Source organism: Phyllostomus discolor, chromosome 12 (genome assembly GCF_004126475.2).
Source record: "Phyllostomus discolor isolate MPI-MPIP mPhyDis1 chromosome 12, mPhyDis1.pri.v3, whole genome shotgun sequence".
NCBI classification, from domain to species: Eukaryota; Metazoa; Chordata; class Mammalia; order Chiroptera; family Phyllostomidae; genus Phyllostomus; species Phyllostomus discolor.
The window spans coordinates 77,513,202-77,528,549 of NC_040914.2; the positions used below are offsets into that span (position 1 = coordinate 77,513,202).

Here is a 15,348-nt window from a genome sequence, read left to right on the forward strand (position 1 = left end):
CCGGCCAGGCACCTTGTTTTGTTTCTACCCTGCGGCAGTGCTGAGCTCTCGCTTAATTGTTAAGGAGTAAGTACATTTATATAGTCCTAAAATTACATTCGGCCCTTTGAAGGCGACCTTGAGACTGATATGGGTCCCGGTGAAAATGAGTTCGACACCCCTTGGCTAGGCAGTCACACCAGCACCTCATGTCAGTAAGAAACTTTATTCAATCTAAACACTTCAGGGTTTTTTTATTAACTGAATATGTATGGTTCACTAAAGTGATAAATGGCATTAGACACCTTGAACAATTACTGTGGTATGGTCAAAAAAGCCAATGTCATGAAATTCTAAACATTAACGCAGCCATTATTCTTAACCCACTAGACCAATTAGGGCAACCCAAGAATCTGTCAGCAAAAAGTTGCTGACAACTTGTTTTCTTTTAATCAGAAATCACCAAATACTTATTCAGAACCTACTTTAAACAGCATTTTCTTCTTCCTTGTCACAAATTATGGCCAATATTATAGTTTCCAAACAAAGGCAGAGCTCAGCCTCCAGGTATGGGTGTCTTCAAGAGACCCAGTCTCTCAAAGGCTGCCCCGGTAACCTATGACAACCAAGCGGAGACCATGTGCATATCCTGGGAACACCTGAGAAGCGTTCCCAGGGTGTCACAAAGCCCATCGCCATTCCATCTGGCCATCAACACCCCCACTTTCTAGGCTTCTTCTAACTGCTAATCATTCTGCAGATTAAGAGACAATTCTAGGCCTAATGCCAGAGATATCTAAGTATCTTTTCCATCAAACCTTATCCCCATTTCCAAGACAGTACTTCAAGCTCTTACTAGTATAGCTCAGTGGGTTGGGCATCATCTCGCAAACCAAAAGGTCTCAGTCAGGGTCCATAGGGGTCCTTGGTTGGGACATGTACGAGAGGCAACCAATTGATATTTCTCTCACACATCGAGGTTTCTCTCCCTCTCTTCCTCCCTCCCATCCCCTTTCTAAAAATAAATAAAGTCTTTTAAAAAATATATTTCAATCAAGTCAACAAAAACAGCCAGGTTCATTTCAAAGCGGCCTGATTCGCTGACAGCTAAAATAAAGGACAGATTCTGGTAGATTAAGAACACTTGCCAACAAAGTATCAGGAAAGGTTTCCTTCATGTCTGCTAGGAACAACAACACAACAGATAATACACTTTTGGACTGTATGCTTAAAAACACTATATGTGGCAATGGCATAGAAAAACTAAAATGAGTGAAGAGTTTTCTTTCCAAATGTTACCAATCAACATAACAGAGAAAAAGTGCATAACAATGTGATGCATCTCCCAAGGAAGGGTTTTGAGTCAGGAGCAGCAGGTGCTGGGTCAGATCTAAGACCCGAGTCTCTAAAAAACAGCTGCCCCTCCTCCCCCCAAAATTGCCAGTAACTCCTAAGAGGCAAGGAGTCAGGGCAACCTAGCAAAAAAATCCCATGCCTTACCCACGGACCACACATACACACACACACCCCCCCCCTCAAACTTCTAGGAATACCATGGAGTAGCTACCAAGACTACCAGCAGCTACTGTGTAGCAGCAGATACATAGGACACGAGAGATCCGAGCACAGCCAGGCCTCACTGCCTCTCCCAGAAGAGAAGCGACGATTTTCAGACTTCAGAAGCTCTCATTCATGCAAAGTGTTACTGCAAGATGCAGAGAGCACAAGACTAACAAACACAGGGATCGAACACAAAATCCCTGTAGCCTCCAGACTCGTTGGGGATGGTACAATTAAGGTAAAGGAAGTTGAGAAGAAGCAAACTTCCTTCAGGCCCAGCTACTAACCTGTATAATTTTTCTGCAGAATTCCTCACTAGGAGACCAGGAATGCTGTTTCTTAACTCCACACAGCTCATTACCAGTACCTCTGAAACACTCTCATCTAAGCGAAATCCAGAACGAAATTCAAAAACACTTAGCCAAAACTCTACCAAGCCCAAGAAAACCAACTTGGTGGCTTAACCATTATTTTGACACTCCTTTCTACAAACCAGCAAAAATAAACACACACAAACTGATGAAAGGTAATGCAATAAAGTATTTACCGATTCCATAGCTGAAAGTCGATGTTGATATTAAATCCAATAGAGGTGTGTCCAGAGCAGTGTGGTATATATTCTGAAACAAAAGAATAAAATTATTTTATGTAAATAATAATTTCTACTTCAGCTCTGTTAACAATTTGTCTCTCTCCACTTGGACCAACCATTTATCTTATTTCATTTCACTTAACACTGGACAAGCAAAAAGTTTTTAAAATGTTTGTCTGACTTTGGGTCATAAAGAGAGAGTAAAGCCCAGGCAAGAGGCTCACACCTGACTATTTGTTTTAGGATACTATTCAAATAGAAGCATCTGAGTTCCTCCTACACAACTCAGGAGAAACAAGAAGATCAGGGCGATCCTAAGAGAGTCTGAACATTTTGTAAATGTGATTAAGAAATGTTGTCTGGGGGTTGGCTGGATACTGTAGCAAGCACACAGTGCTAAAGCTCATGAAGCAGAGGCTCCCTCCAATTCATTCCTTACAGAGGCAGTTCACATGTAAACAATCCCTTTATTAATTACTAAACTAGAACTACATATATCAACATAATCTCAAACACCGCAACAGGAAATGGGAAAAAAAGGGTCTTGGAGGAATATATTGAATATATTTGTGACTTTCAAAAGCATATGAAACTTAATATATTGGATTTAATGTGTATCCAGTAAACTGTCAATGAAAAGTAAAAATAATCATGAAATATAAAATTCAAAATAATGCTTCCTCTTAGGGGGTAGGAGGTAGACACAAACTGGGAAGCACACCCAGAAGTTTCAACAGCACTGGTAAGACAGGGTTGGCAGGAACACAGGGGATAAAGAACTGCTTCTCATATTTATACCATAATAACTCCTGCAGCTCACATGACATACTAACTACAGTCTTCCAAAATGCCAGCAGTGACAGAGGCTGCATACTTCTCACTCCCTTTAATGTCCTGACAGTGAATGAAGAGGAAAACAAAGCAAGGACCACAGCACTTGAAAGCTAAACTGATCCCTAGTCCCTAAATTTTAAACTGGTCACTTTTCCATTTTGTGATTAACTAAAATAATCTATTTCTATTATTCACAACTAAGAATTTAGAGTACATAGAAAATTAAAAAAATTATTTTTGTTCATCAAATATTTTTCAAATAAAATGTAGCAATTTCAACAATTTGAAGGTAAACCAAAAGTTTAATATCCAGAAAGACCAAATGACACAACATATAATCTTGCAAAATAACTATAAAAAATTTTATTTAGAAGCCTGTCAAACTTCCTATACACAAGAAATCTAATAAATCAAGTGAGCAGTGTAGACTTGCCATATGAACACAATAGTACCAATAAAAAAAAAAGAAAAATTATACTATGGTGTCATGAAAATAATAAATAGATGCATAGCTACAAAGAAAAAAACTTAAAAGGGAAACTGTAGAACACAACGGGAAATTCCTGAATATTAGAAGGATAAAAACATGAAATCAGACTTCCAGCAAGATGGAGGCATAGGTGGACGCACTGAACCTCCATGCACAACCAAGATTAGAACAACAACAATTTAGAGGCAGAATAACACCCAGAACTGACAAAGAATTTATCTGAATGGAAGTCGGACAGCCAAGAAGTTGAAGTAGACCCGGTCATCCAGATCGGCAGGAAGGGCTGAGAGGAGCCTGGGTCCAGGCGCATGGAGATCGGGGAGAACTGGGCGCATAAGGCAACCGGGAGTGTGTACGCCTTCCGGGATGCAGCGGTGGACCCTGAGTACACAAGTGGCGGCTGGTGGACCCAGTGAGGTGGCATTGTGGACCAGGGCAGAGCGCGCAACCCAGGATCCCAGAGAAGGGACTGAGATCCCAGGAGAACGGAGTGATCCCAGGGGAACGGAGCTACCACCATTGTTCCCTCCCGCCCCCGCCCCCACATACAATGTCACAATCTAGCGACTGGGGTGCCCAGCCCCGGTGAACACCTAAGGCTCCGCCCCTCACTGTAACAGGAGAAACCAGACCAAAAAAAAAAAAAAAAAAGAGAGAGAGAGAGAGAGAGAGAGAGAGAGATGTCTCAAACAGAACAATAGATCAATGCCCCAGGACTCATCCTTTTGAGTGACTAAGAAATAGCCCATCTATCAGATGCACAGTTCAAAACACTGGTGATCAGGAAGCTCACGGAATTGGTTGTTTTTGGGCGCAAATTACATGAAAAAATGCAGGTTACCATAAAAGAGATGAAGGAACATGCACGAAGAACCAATAGTGAAGGGAAGGAAACTGGGACTCAAAACAATACAGTGGACCAGAAGGAAGAAAAAAACAACCAAGCAGGAAAGAATGAAGAAATAAGAATTAAAAAAAAAAAAAAAAACAAAAATGAGGAGAAGCTTAGGAACCTCCAGGACATCTTTAAACGTTCCAACATCCAAATTATAGGGGTACCAGAAGGGGAAGAGGAAAAGCAACAGATTGAGCACGTATTTGAACAAATAATAAAGGAGACTTCCCCACTCTGGCAAAGGAAATAGACTTCCAGGAAATCCAGGAAGCTCAGAGAGCCCCAAAGTTGGACCCAAGAAGAAACATACCAAGGCACATCATAATTACATTAGCCAAGGTAAAAATGAAGGAGAGAATCCTAGAAGCAGCAAGAGATAAGGGGTCAGTAACCTACAAAGGAGTTCCCATCAGACTGTCAGCTGATTTCTCCAAAGAGATCTTACAGGCAAGAAGGGGCTGGAAAGAAATATTCCAAGTCATGAAAGACAAGGACCTACATCCCAGATTGCTCTATCCAGCAAAGCTCTCATTTAGAATGGAAGGGCAGATAAAGTGCTTCTCAGATAAGGTCAAGTTAAAGGAGTTCATCATCACCAAGCCCTTATTTTATGAAATGTTAAAGGGACTTATCTAAGAAAAGAAGATAAAGAAAAAACATGTATAGTAAAAGGACAGCAAACTCACAAATATTAACAACCACACCTAAAGCAAAAGCAAAAGAAACAAAGCAAACAACTAGAACAGGAACAGAACCACAGAAATGGAGATCACATGGAGGGTTAGCAACAGGGGAGTGGGAGGAGGAGAGAGGGGGAAAAGGTACAGAGAATAAGTAGCATAGAATGTAGGTTGAAAATAGATAGGGGGAGGGTAAGAATAGTATGGGAAATGTAGAAGCTAAAGAAATTATAAGTATGACATATGTACATGCCTAAAGGGGGGATATGGGTAGGAGAGGGTGTACAGGGTGGAGGGGAGTGAAGGGGGGGAATGGGACAACTGTAATAGCATAATCAATAAAATATATTTAAAAATAAAAATTAAAAAAAAAACATGAAAAACATGAAATCAAACTGGGAGAAAGTAACTGGGAGCAGACTATGAAAACAGGTCCCTGTTTAACAAAAGACAGACCCAACTCAGTGCCCTGACTCTGTAAAATATTAACCAGCGCTGACTTTCTACCAGGAAGTAAATCCACACCTCTTAAGTTTACAAGCTTACTTACTCCCTAACTCACCTTCAGTATAATAATCCACAATAAGGAACAGTTTTTTAGACATCACACATACTTGAAATCCAGATTAACTGGCATAAACCAGCTCTTCCTGGGCTCTAAATCAGAAAACAAATTACAAACATCTCCAGCTCTTAGCAAAACCCATAGAATTCCAACTCTAAATACAAACTCTAGATAGATAGAGAGAGAGAGAGAGAGAGAGAGAGAGAGAGACAGGTATGCATGCTGTGATCTGTCCATCTCTAGTGTGCACTGTTGGCCTCACCATTTTATGATTGCATCACAGACACTTCAAACACACAAGATAACAGAAATCAGTGCTAGGCTATTTCACTTGATTAGTGTGAAGTGCCTATAGAACTGCTTACTTATTTGCACTCATCTGTTTTATTTCTACAAAATGTACAATCCAAGGAGTACAGACTACAGGACATCAGCCTGTCTTCTGTTAAACAGGAACTCAGAATCATACAGCTCCATGAAAATACTGTCCTCATTCTACACAAGTCTTATTCACAAAATTTACTGCTAGTGCTCTACATTCCCTCCCTTTAAAAACCCAAGGCAAGACTTATAATGACACCATCCACACAGTCAGGAAATCAAAACCTACCATCAGTGGGACACAACTAAAGCTTAAACTATCGTATTTTGCTGTGTATACTGCACATACATATTTTAGTGCTAATTTGCATTATACATGGAAATTTATGTCCCATGCATATAACATGCGCCCTTATTTTTCATTCAAAAATTTGGGCAAAAAAGGTGCGCTTTATACATGGCAAAAATACCATAAGCAGGTTGTCCAGCTAGAAAAATCACCTTTAAAAAAAGGATGTGAGCCCTGGCTGGCGTATCTCAGTGGATTGAGCACAGGCTGTGAACCAAAGGGTCGCCAGTTTGATTCCCAGTCAGGGCACATGCCTGGGTTGTGGGCCAGGTCCCCAGTGGGGGCCATGTGAGAGGCAACCACAAATTGATGTTTCTCTCCCTCTTTCTCCCTCCTTTCTCCTCTCTAAAAAAACAAAACAAAACGTATAAATAAAATCTTTGAAAAAACAAAATAAAATAATTAAAAAGCATGTGAAACTCAAAGACTCTTCACAAAACTATTAGAATACATGAGTGTAACACAGCAGGCTGCAAAATACAAGATCAATACACAAAAAAGTCCGTTGTATTTGTGTATTTGGGGTGGCAAAGAAATCCATTTATTTATTCTGTAAAATAAAAGACACATTTTTCATTTTCACCAATAACTTGATTTACTTGGATATTCTGATTATTTTGGCTATCTCCCACTATTGGCTTCTAGTGGGTAGAGGCCAGGGGTCTATTAAACATCTTCCAATGCGTAAGACAGTCTCACAGCAAAGACTTATTTGGCCAAAATGTCGATAGTACCAAGAATTTGCAAACCACTTTTGACATGTTCTGTTAGTCACAGCAGCTTCTCCACTTACTCACTGCATAAACCTTTTTTTCCATTTCGGTTGCATTTTTACCTTTCTTGAAATATAAAGCATAATACTCCAAAAATGTTGGGGATCTTCTTCCACCTTCAATGTTAAAATGGCTGCACAAAAATTCACCAATTTGGATTTTTTTAATGTACACTAATATGACAGCTGTCACAATACAATCTAACAAAACTGTTTAGAATGAAAATTAAAGACAACTAAGCACTACTAGAGCCATCGTACAGAAAAAAACAAACTTTTTCACCAACCCAACACTATCAATGAACAATCTGGAAAGGAAATATTAAAAAATGCACCATTTACAACAGCATCAAAAAGAATACAGCCCTACCAGGTGCAGCTTAGTGGGGTGAGCATCATCCCACAAAGCAAAAGGTGGCCAGTTAGATTCCTGGGCAGGGCACACACCTGGGTTGCAGGTCAGTCACAGTCCATGAACACATGTGAGAGGCAGCTGATCTATGTTTCTCTCACACAGTGATGTTTCTCTCCCTCTCTTTCTCCCTTCCTTCCCCTCACTCTAAGGATAAATTTTTTTTAAGAATACAATGTTCAGGAATAAAGTTTACCAAAGAGGTGAAAGACTTGTACAGTGAAAACTATAAAACATTGCTGAAAAAAAATTATAGAATATACATAAATGGGGAAAATCCTTTGTTCATGGACAGAAGACTTAATGTTGTTAAGATAGCAATACTCCCCAGAGACCTACAGAATCAATGTGATCCTAACTGCCTTTTTTCCAAAACTGGACAAGTGATTCTAAAATCCACAAGAAATTACCTTTAAACAAACTTTTATACTGCAACTTACAGAACTATAAGTTTTCCAAAAACTCATTTAGAGCAGACAAGGAAGACATAGCTAAAACGTCTAGTACTTCAATGTTGCCATTTTTTCCTAAAAGACTAATTTTTTTTTTAAGTAGGAGGCTAGAGGAGGCTCAGGTCACTGATCTATTTTTTTTTAAAGGATATAAACCTTAAAGCTCCCTTAGTTCTAAAAGTTTAAGATTCTTTAATATCTAACATACATCATTTCCTTTAAAAATACATTACTTTCTGTAATTGTGCCTGAGTGGAAAAAGAGCTTCTAGAGTCCCAGGCATTCCTCTTAAAAGGCCTGTGCATGGACTTACTTGAACTCACTAGCTTTGAGGTCTGCCACTGTGCAGCAACTCAAAAGATGCCAGGGACATATGGAGATGAACTGTATTGTCTGGCATGAGAGAAAGGGCTGGAGGGGCAGCTTCATCACAAACGTAAGTGCTGGCAAAGGCCACTGTTCCCTTGCTGAGCCCTCCCCTGGCAGAGCTGGCAGGCAGACACCCTATCTGAATCTGTATCAACCTGGCTAACACTGTTCTCCTAGCCCTGGTGACTCCCTGAGATCCTGCCCCACCCAAACTGTAGGCCCACCCAAGCCCTTTCCATCAACTTTTCCATACAATGGTTTCTCTTCAGTCATGCCGCAGATTTTCCTAAAAGATCTCAAACAAGAAGCATCTAGCCTTGGTGTGCACTATACTTCTTGCTAAGCCACACCAGGCCCACCACTCACATCAGCCAGCCTCAGTTCACAGCTTGGCATCTAATGGGCACCTTCAAGCCCAACACAAGTAGTAGCCTTCTGCAGACTGCTTTGTAGTTCATGCTGGGTCAGCCAGTGCCTAGTGCTGACTTTGGCCTGTAAGTCCTGGGAGGCACCAGAGCCAGTGCACTGGTAGACAGCTTCAGACTATGCCACAGCACCACCCAACCACCTCCACAAGCAACACACTCAAGGGGCAGACTCAGCGAGCACCAGAGCCCCACTGAAGTGAGTCCTGCTCCATGGGGTTGGCCCTTGGCACTGAAGATTCACCATAGTGATCAGGCCAGTCCTGGCAGCTGCAGTCCCCACAGGGCAACACACCTGAAATGCCCCTCAGATGACCAGGACCCACAAGACACCTACTACATAAGGCCACTCTAGACCAGAAGCTACAGCAGCTCTACCTAATACACAGAAACAAATGCAGGGAGACAGCCAAAATGAAGAGCTAAGGAAACATGCCCCAAATGAAAGAACAGAACAAAACTCCAGAAAAAGAACTAAACAAAATGGAGATAAGCACTCTACCAGGTGCAGAGTTCAAAACGCTAACTATAAGGATGCTCAATGAACTTAGGGGAAAAGGAAAGGAACTTAGAACTTCAAGAGATGGAATACATAAAAAATGAAGATAAAAAACATAAAGAACCAATCAGAAATGAAGAATACATGACAGGGAATCAACAGTAGAGTAGATGAAGCAGAGAATTAAATCAGCAATTTGGAAGGTAAGGAAGCAGAAAACACCCAACCAAAGAGCAAAACAGAGGCAGGGCCCCCCTCTGGGATAACTTCAACCGTACCAACCATTGCATCATGAGGGTACCAGGAAGCAAGAGTCCCGAGCAAGATGAACACAAAGAGGCCACACCAAGACACATTATAATTAAAATGCCAAAGGTTAAACACAAAGAGTGAACCTTAAAAGCAGCAAGAGAAAAAGCAGCCAGTTACTGAATACCTACAAGGCAGCTCCCATAAGACTGTGAGCTGATTTCTCAGCAAGAAGTTCTGCAGGCCAGAAGGGACTGACACAAAATATTCAAAGTGGTAAAAAGCAAGAACCTACAATCGATATTATTTCTCCCCAGAAATGCCATCATTTATAATCAAAGGACAGATAAAGAGCTTTACAGACAAGAAAAAACTAAAAGGACTTCATTACCACCAAACCATTATAAGATATGTTAAAAGGCTTTCTTTCCAACTTGGGCCTGGCATAATGGCTCCCACAAAAAAGGGTGGTGAGAAAAAGAAGGGCCACTCTGCCACAAATGAGGTACTGACCAGAGAAATACACCACTGACATTCACAAGTACACCCATGGAGTGGGTTTCAAGAAGTGTGCCCCTTGGGTACTCAAAAAGGTCTGTAAATTTGCCATGATGGAAATGGGAACTCCAGATGTGCACACTGACACCAGGCTCAACTATACTGTCTGGACCAAAGGAATAAGGAATGTCCCATACCTATCTAGGTGCAACTGTCCAGAAAGATAATGAGGATGAAGATTCACCCAACAAGCTCTGCATGTTGGTCACCTATGTATCTGTCACCACTTTCAAAATTCTATACACAGTTAATGTAATGTACATGACAATTGCTGATTTTCTAATAAATTTATATAACTACACACAAAAAGGAAACATTAAAAGGTCTTTTTGTTTTTACAACATTTTATCCTTTTAGAGAGAAGGAAAGGGAGAACGAAAGAGAGAGAAATATGGATTGGTTGTCTCTTACAGATGTTCCACCCAGAGACCAAACCTACAACCCAGGCATGTTTCCTGACCAGGAATCAAACTGGTAACCTTTTGCTTTGTGGTATGATGCCCAAACAACTGAGCCACACTGGTCAGGGCTTAAAGGGCCTTCTTTAGGAGAAAAAAAAAAAAAGATAAAAAGAACATGAATAGCCCTGACTGCAGGTTCAATCAGCATTATGAATATTATATTATGAACATGAATGTATGATTATATATTATAATATGAATATATGAATGTTGTATGTCAACAGTAATTGGAAAATAAAAAATTATTTTAAAAGGAAAAATAATAACAGCCCTGGCCAGATAGCTCAGTTGTTTAGAGGGTTGTCTTGATGTGCCAAGTTTGCAGATTTGATCCCTGGTCAAGGCACATACAAGAGTCAACCAGTGAGTGCATCGACAGATGGAATAAACTGATATACCTGTTTCTCTCTCCCCCTCCTCTGTCTCAAATCAACAAATAAAAAGGAAAAAAAATGAAAATACATCACTTTCCCCAAATGCATGCTGCTCTTTTCATTTGGAATGTGAACCCACAGCAATGATTTGTACCATTTAACAATGAAGATTCAATGAGTAAGTTGTAAATGTGAGAGGAGGAAACAATAGGTAGGATGTACAAGTTTTGACATCACAGAACTGAAATGTAGCTAAGTAAGCAATTCTCAACTCTGATGTTCAGACATTCTCGTATATGGCAGCTGGGCTGTTTCCACAGCCCAGCTGTTAACAGGTGTTCTGCACTGCAGCCTCTATTCCAGCCTTGCTAGGTATGTCCACTCTCCTGAAGCACTGATTCTTTAATTTCACTAATGCATCCTGATGCCCAGCCACTGGAATAAAATATCACCAAAATAAATTAATCTTCTTCCTTAAGAAAAACAAAAGGGAGTCGATTTTTTTTTAAGACAGAGGGGAAGATAGGTAGAAAGAGAGGGAGAGAAACATCCATGTGAGAGAGAAACATCAATCTGTTGTTGCCTCTTGTAACGCACCCCAACCAGGGACTGCAACCTAGGCTTGTGAACTGGCTGGGAATCGAACCAATGACCTTTCACTTTACAGGATGATGCCCAACCAACCAAGTCACACCGGCCAGGGTGGAAGTTTATTATTTATATGGTATCTTTTCCAATTTCTGTTTGGAAATCATAATGTTCATTAGCATTAACTATACTCTTCCACTTCTATTTTCTCTCACATAGTGAATGGAGCGTTGCAGCCACTGGTAGCTGGAGCAGAGGATAAAAACAGTAAGCAACCCACTGGGAAGTCAACCTAAGCTCCATCCAAGCCTTTCAACAAAGCCTCCACTTAATCAACAAAGTATTCCTGACAGGCAGAGTTTACAGCCAACTCTGTCCTTCATTAACTTTCAACAAATCCTTTTAACCCCACCCCACCCCCCACCAGGAGCTGCCACTCAAAGTCTGCCTTTTTAAGAATTGTTTATGAAACTCTCTAGTAGCAAATATGAAATACAGAAGTACAAGCAAGCTGGCCCAAGTGAGTGTGACTTTACATATACATATAAAACAGTATTTATTTACTGTTTGTATATAAGCTCTGACACATCCAAGTGTCTGGAAGGTCCTAGCACAAAAAGGGAGCCTCCGCCAGCTCCACCGCAGACCTGCACCAATGTTCATTCGCTGTCTCATTTGACCCCCACAACCCAAAGGATAACAAGATTGTCTCCATGTTTCTGATGAGAAACCAGGTTCTGAGAGGTTGAATCATTTATCTCCAAGTCAGGATCAAACTCAGGCTTTAGAGCCTATATATGTAGCAGTCACACAAAATACCCACCTCTCCTGCATGCACAGTTCCTAGAAAGCATTTTAAGTCTAAAACTAACAAAGCCCTCCCCAACCCAAAACATTGACATGATGATGGCACTTATGACAAAATAAGCCTGATTAGTTCATCCTCCAGCTACACCAGGAGGAACAAAACAGATTTGTCCCTGACTTGGCCTCGCAGCAGCATCTATCCTACCAACTATCCTTCTCTTTCCCAGGTTTCCCTCATCTCACCCCAGTTTCTATGCTAATTCTTTGGTTTTATTTCCACTTCCTTTCACTGGCTACCTCCTTCCTCCCCAACCTGATCCTTAGAAGTGGTTATCTTCACACTCTCCCTGGGCAATCTTATCTGCCTCTTTGGCTTTAACAGCCTGAAGCCAACTCCAACTCAGAGCTCCTCAAGGAACTCAAGTCTACCCCTGTTAGAGACACACCCACAAACACACATGAGTCTGCCAAGTCTGACTCCTGTATTTCCTGCCCTGGTTCCGGGTATCACTGTCAAGACAATCCTGCAAGTCAGAAACCCGCTGTCCCCCTCTCTCTGTTGATCAAAAGCAAGTTCACAAGTTCTGCCGATTCCAGCTTCTAAACATCAGTCTTTCCTCCCCTACCCTAATTCAGCAGAGTACTTGTCAGTATTTCTTCAGCTACATTATCTTAACAACTTAATTATCTCCACTTCCAACCATGCGCACCAACCAATAATTCATTCACCACACTGTTGAGATGTGACCTTGGCACACCTGTATCACTTGTTTACACCTCACTCTCACCTACAGTTAACTACGCCAACAAGGAAGCCATTAGTGTTTTCCCAACTTCCAACCCACAAGGAGAAACATTTCATATCATGAGGCAGTACACACATGCATACAAATATGTAACTGAAGAACAAAACTGCCCTTCCTACATGGGAGGTGACTCAACGTTTTCTATTATATGCTAGATTAGCTACTGGTATTGGTTGGTTTTTACTGTGGGTGCATACCACTAAGTTATTTCACAGCCCATCAATGTTGCCATCCCCTAATGGAAAGGTAAGGGAACACAGGCTTTGATTGATGCTGTCCTGGGCTGCCTCCTCAGCCATTTCATTCTTTCGATTTATTGAAAAGATCGCATTTCACTTGTACAGGCTCCCTCTGCCCACCTGGACAAGCTCCTGTTCATCCTTCAACATCACACTCAGATGCTGACTTTCTTCCTTAATACTGTCAATATTTTTTTCCTTCTCCTCACCTGAGGACAGGTTTTCATTGTTTTTAGAGAGAGAGGAAGGGAGAGGGAGAAGCATCAATGCAAGAAAGAAGCATTGATCGGTTGCCTCCCCTACCCACCTGAACTGGGGATTAAACCCGCTGCAACCTACACAGGTGCCCTACTGGTTAAGAATCAAAGCTGCAACTACTGGTTATAGGATGGTGTTACAAACATCTGAGCCATACCAACCAAATACTGTCAGTATTTTCCAAATTTTCTAAAGTGGACACGTACTGTTTTGTTTTATATTTTATATTGTATCACCACCACACTCAGAAAACCTTTCCTACATACCACTCCCAATCATGATATACAGTACAACCGCTGACCCTGTCTTCCCAGTTTGTAAAAGATCCCCTCATCTCAGAGGCCAACACTGTACACTGGTCACAATGCACATGTGCACAACCCAAACCTTCAGAGAACATGACAATACATAGCTACCAACTATTACGTACTATATTAGCAAGCATGGAAATGAGGCCACTTCCTAGAGAAGTGTGTTCCCAATAAAGCTCTCCACACTTCGCACCTGAGTATTTATGCCCTTTTGATCCATCTAGCTTACATTCATTATTTGATACAGATGAAAATTCACCTCACATAAATGTAGTTTACAGACAAAAAATTGTAAGAAATTAAGATTACACAAAGAAGCTCTCCCCATCCAGAGTATTCTACTACAAGCCAAAGCTAGGTGTTTGTATCTAGTTAGCTACCCCAAGTTATTCAAGATTTTTGGCACAACATATATGTTCTTCAGAGCCTTTCATCGAACCTCACCTACAAGTAATACATTTCTATGAACAGAGTGTGCATTTTCTCCTTTCCAGGGTCACCAATCCCTGACAGCACTGGAATCCTTTTTAAATGTATGCCAAGTTACAATCTATTTATTTCCTCCACCTTACTACTACTGACAAAGCTTTCAAAATATTTTTTTACCTGGTCTTGGCTGGTGTGGCTCAGTGGGTTGAGCTCTGGCCTGAGAACACAAAGGTCACCGGTTCGATTCCCTGGGTCACAGGTCAGGTCCTCAGTTGGGAATATGCAAGAGGCAACCAATCTATGTTTCTCTGACACACTGGGGTTTCTCTCCCTCCCTTTCCCTCTCTCCAAAAAATAAATATTAAAAATAAAAATAAGCAAATATTTTTAACCAAATGGAAGGGAAACAATGACGACTACTCCCAATTCAAGCAAGATTAAACTCCCAAATTAAAAGATCTCCCTCAAAAAGCAGAGGGAGGGAGGGAGGGAGGGAGGGAACTACATAAGAAAACAGTGAAAGGACACTAGAAAAATAGCTACGTATATGTTTAAGATTCATACCTTTCAGTGTTTCCTTTTTTTAACCATAGTACCTGGGAGAAGAGATACAGACAGGACACTGACCTCCAAATGCTAAAGTTTCCAGCTACCATCATTTCTGTTGTGTATTATCCCCTACCACACTGTCTAGCCTATTCCACCCATTCTACCCACTAGATATAAACAAGCGGCCCAAGCTGCAAACAGGCACTGATGAAGAATGGGCTACTGAGAAGATATGCTCACTATATTTCAAAGACTCAAACCACCCATGACTTGTCTTATACATATTTCCACCCCTTAAAGATGCTTCAGATTCTGTGTCTGGGGGTGAGGACTATAGAAATGTTATTTTTTTAAATGCTTCCCAAGCAAATCTAATAATCACTGATCCAGATTCACTATCCCACTTGAGAATTCTCATTACTCCTTCCCTATAAAATAATGTGGAGAAGCCCTGGCTGGTGTAGCTCAGTGGATTGAGCACGGGCTGTGAACCAAAGTGTCGCAGGTTCGATTCCCAGTCAGGGC

The 15,348-nt window shown here is 41.1% G+C and overlaps 1 protein-coding gene across 5 annotated transcripts in view; it reads right to left on the reverse strand.

Annotated features, from left to right (window-relative positions):
* Positions 1-15,348, reverse strand: part of ANKRD11 (ankyrin repeat domain 11) — a 224,883-nt gene that overhangs the window by 145,429 nt on the left and 64,106 nt on the right. For 4 of the 5 annotated variants that reach the window (XM_028502159.2, XM_036012408.1, XM_028502158.2 and 1 more), the window contains exon 2: positions 2,087-2,159. The exons of the other annotated variant lie outside the window; for it this stretch is intronic. The gene's annotated coding sequence lies outside the window, so the exon portion shown is untranslated. The remainder of the gene's footprint in view (positions 1-2,086; positions 2,160-15,348) is intronic. 5 annotated transcript variants of the gene reach the window in all.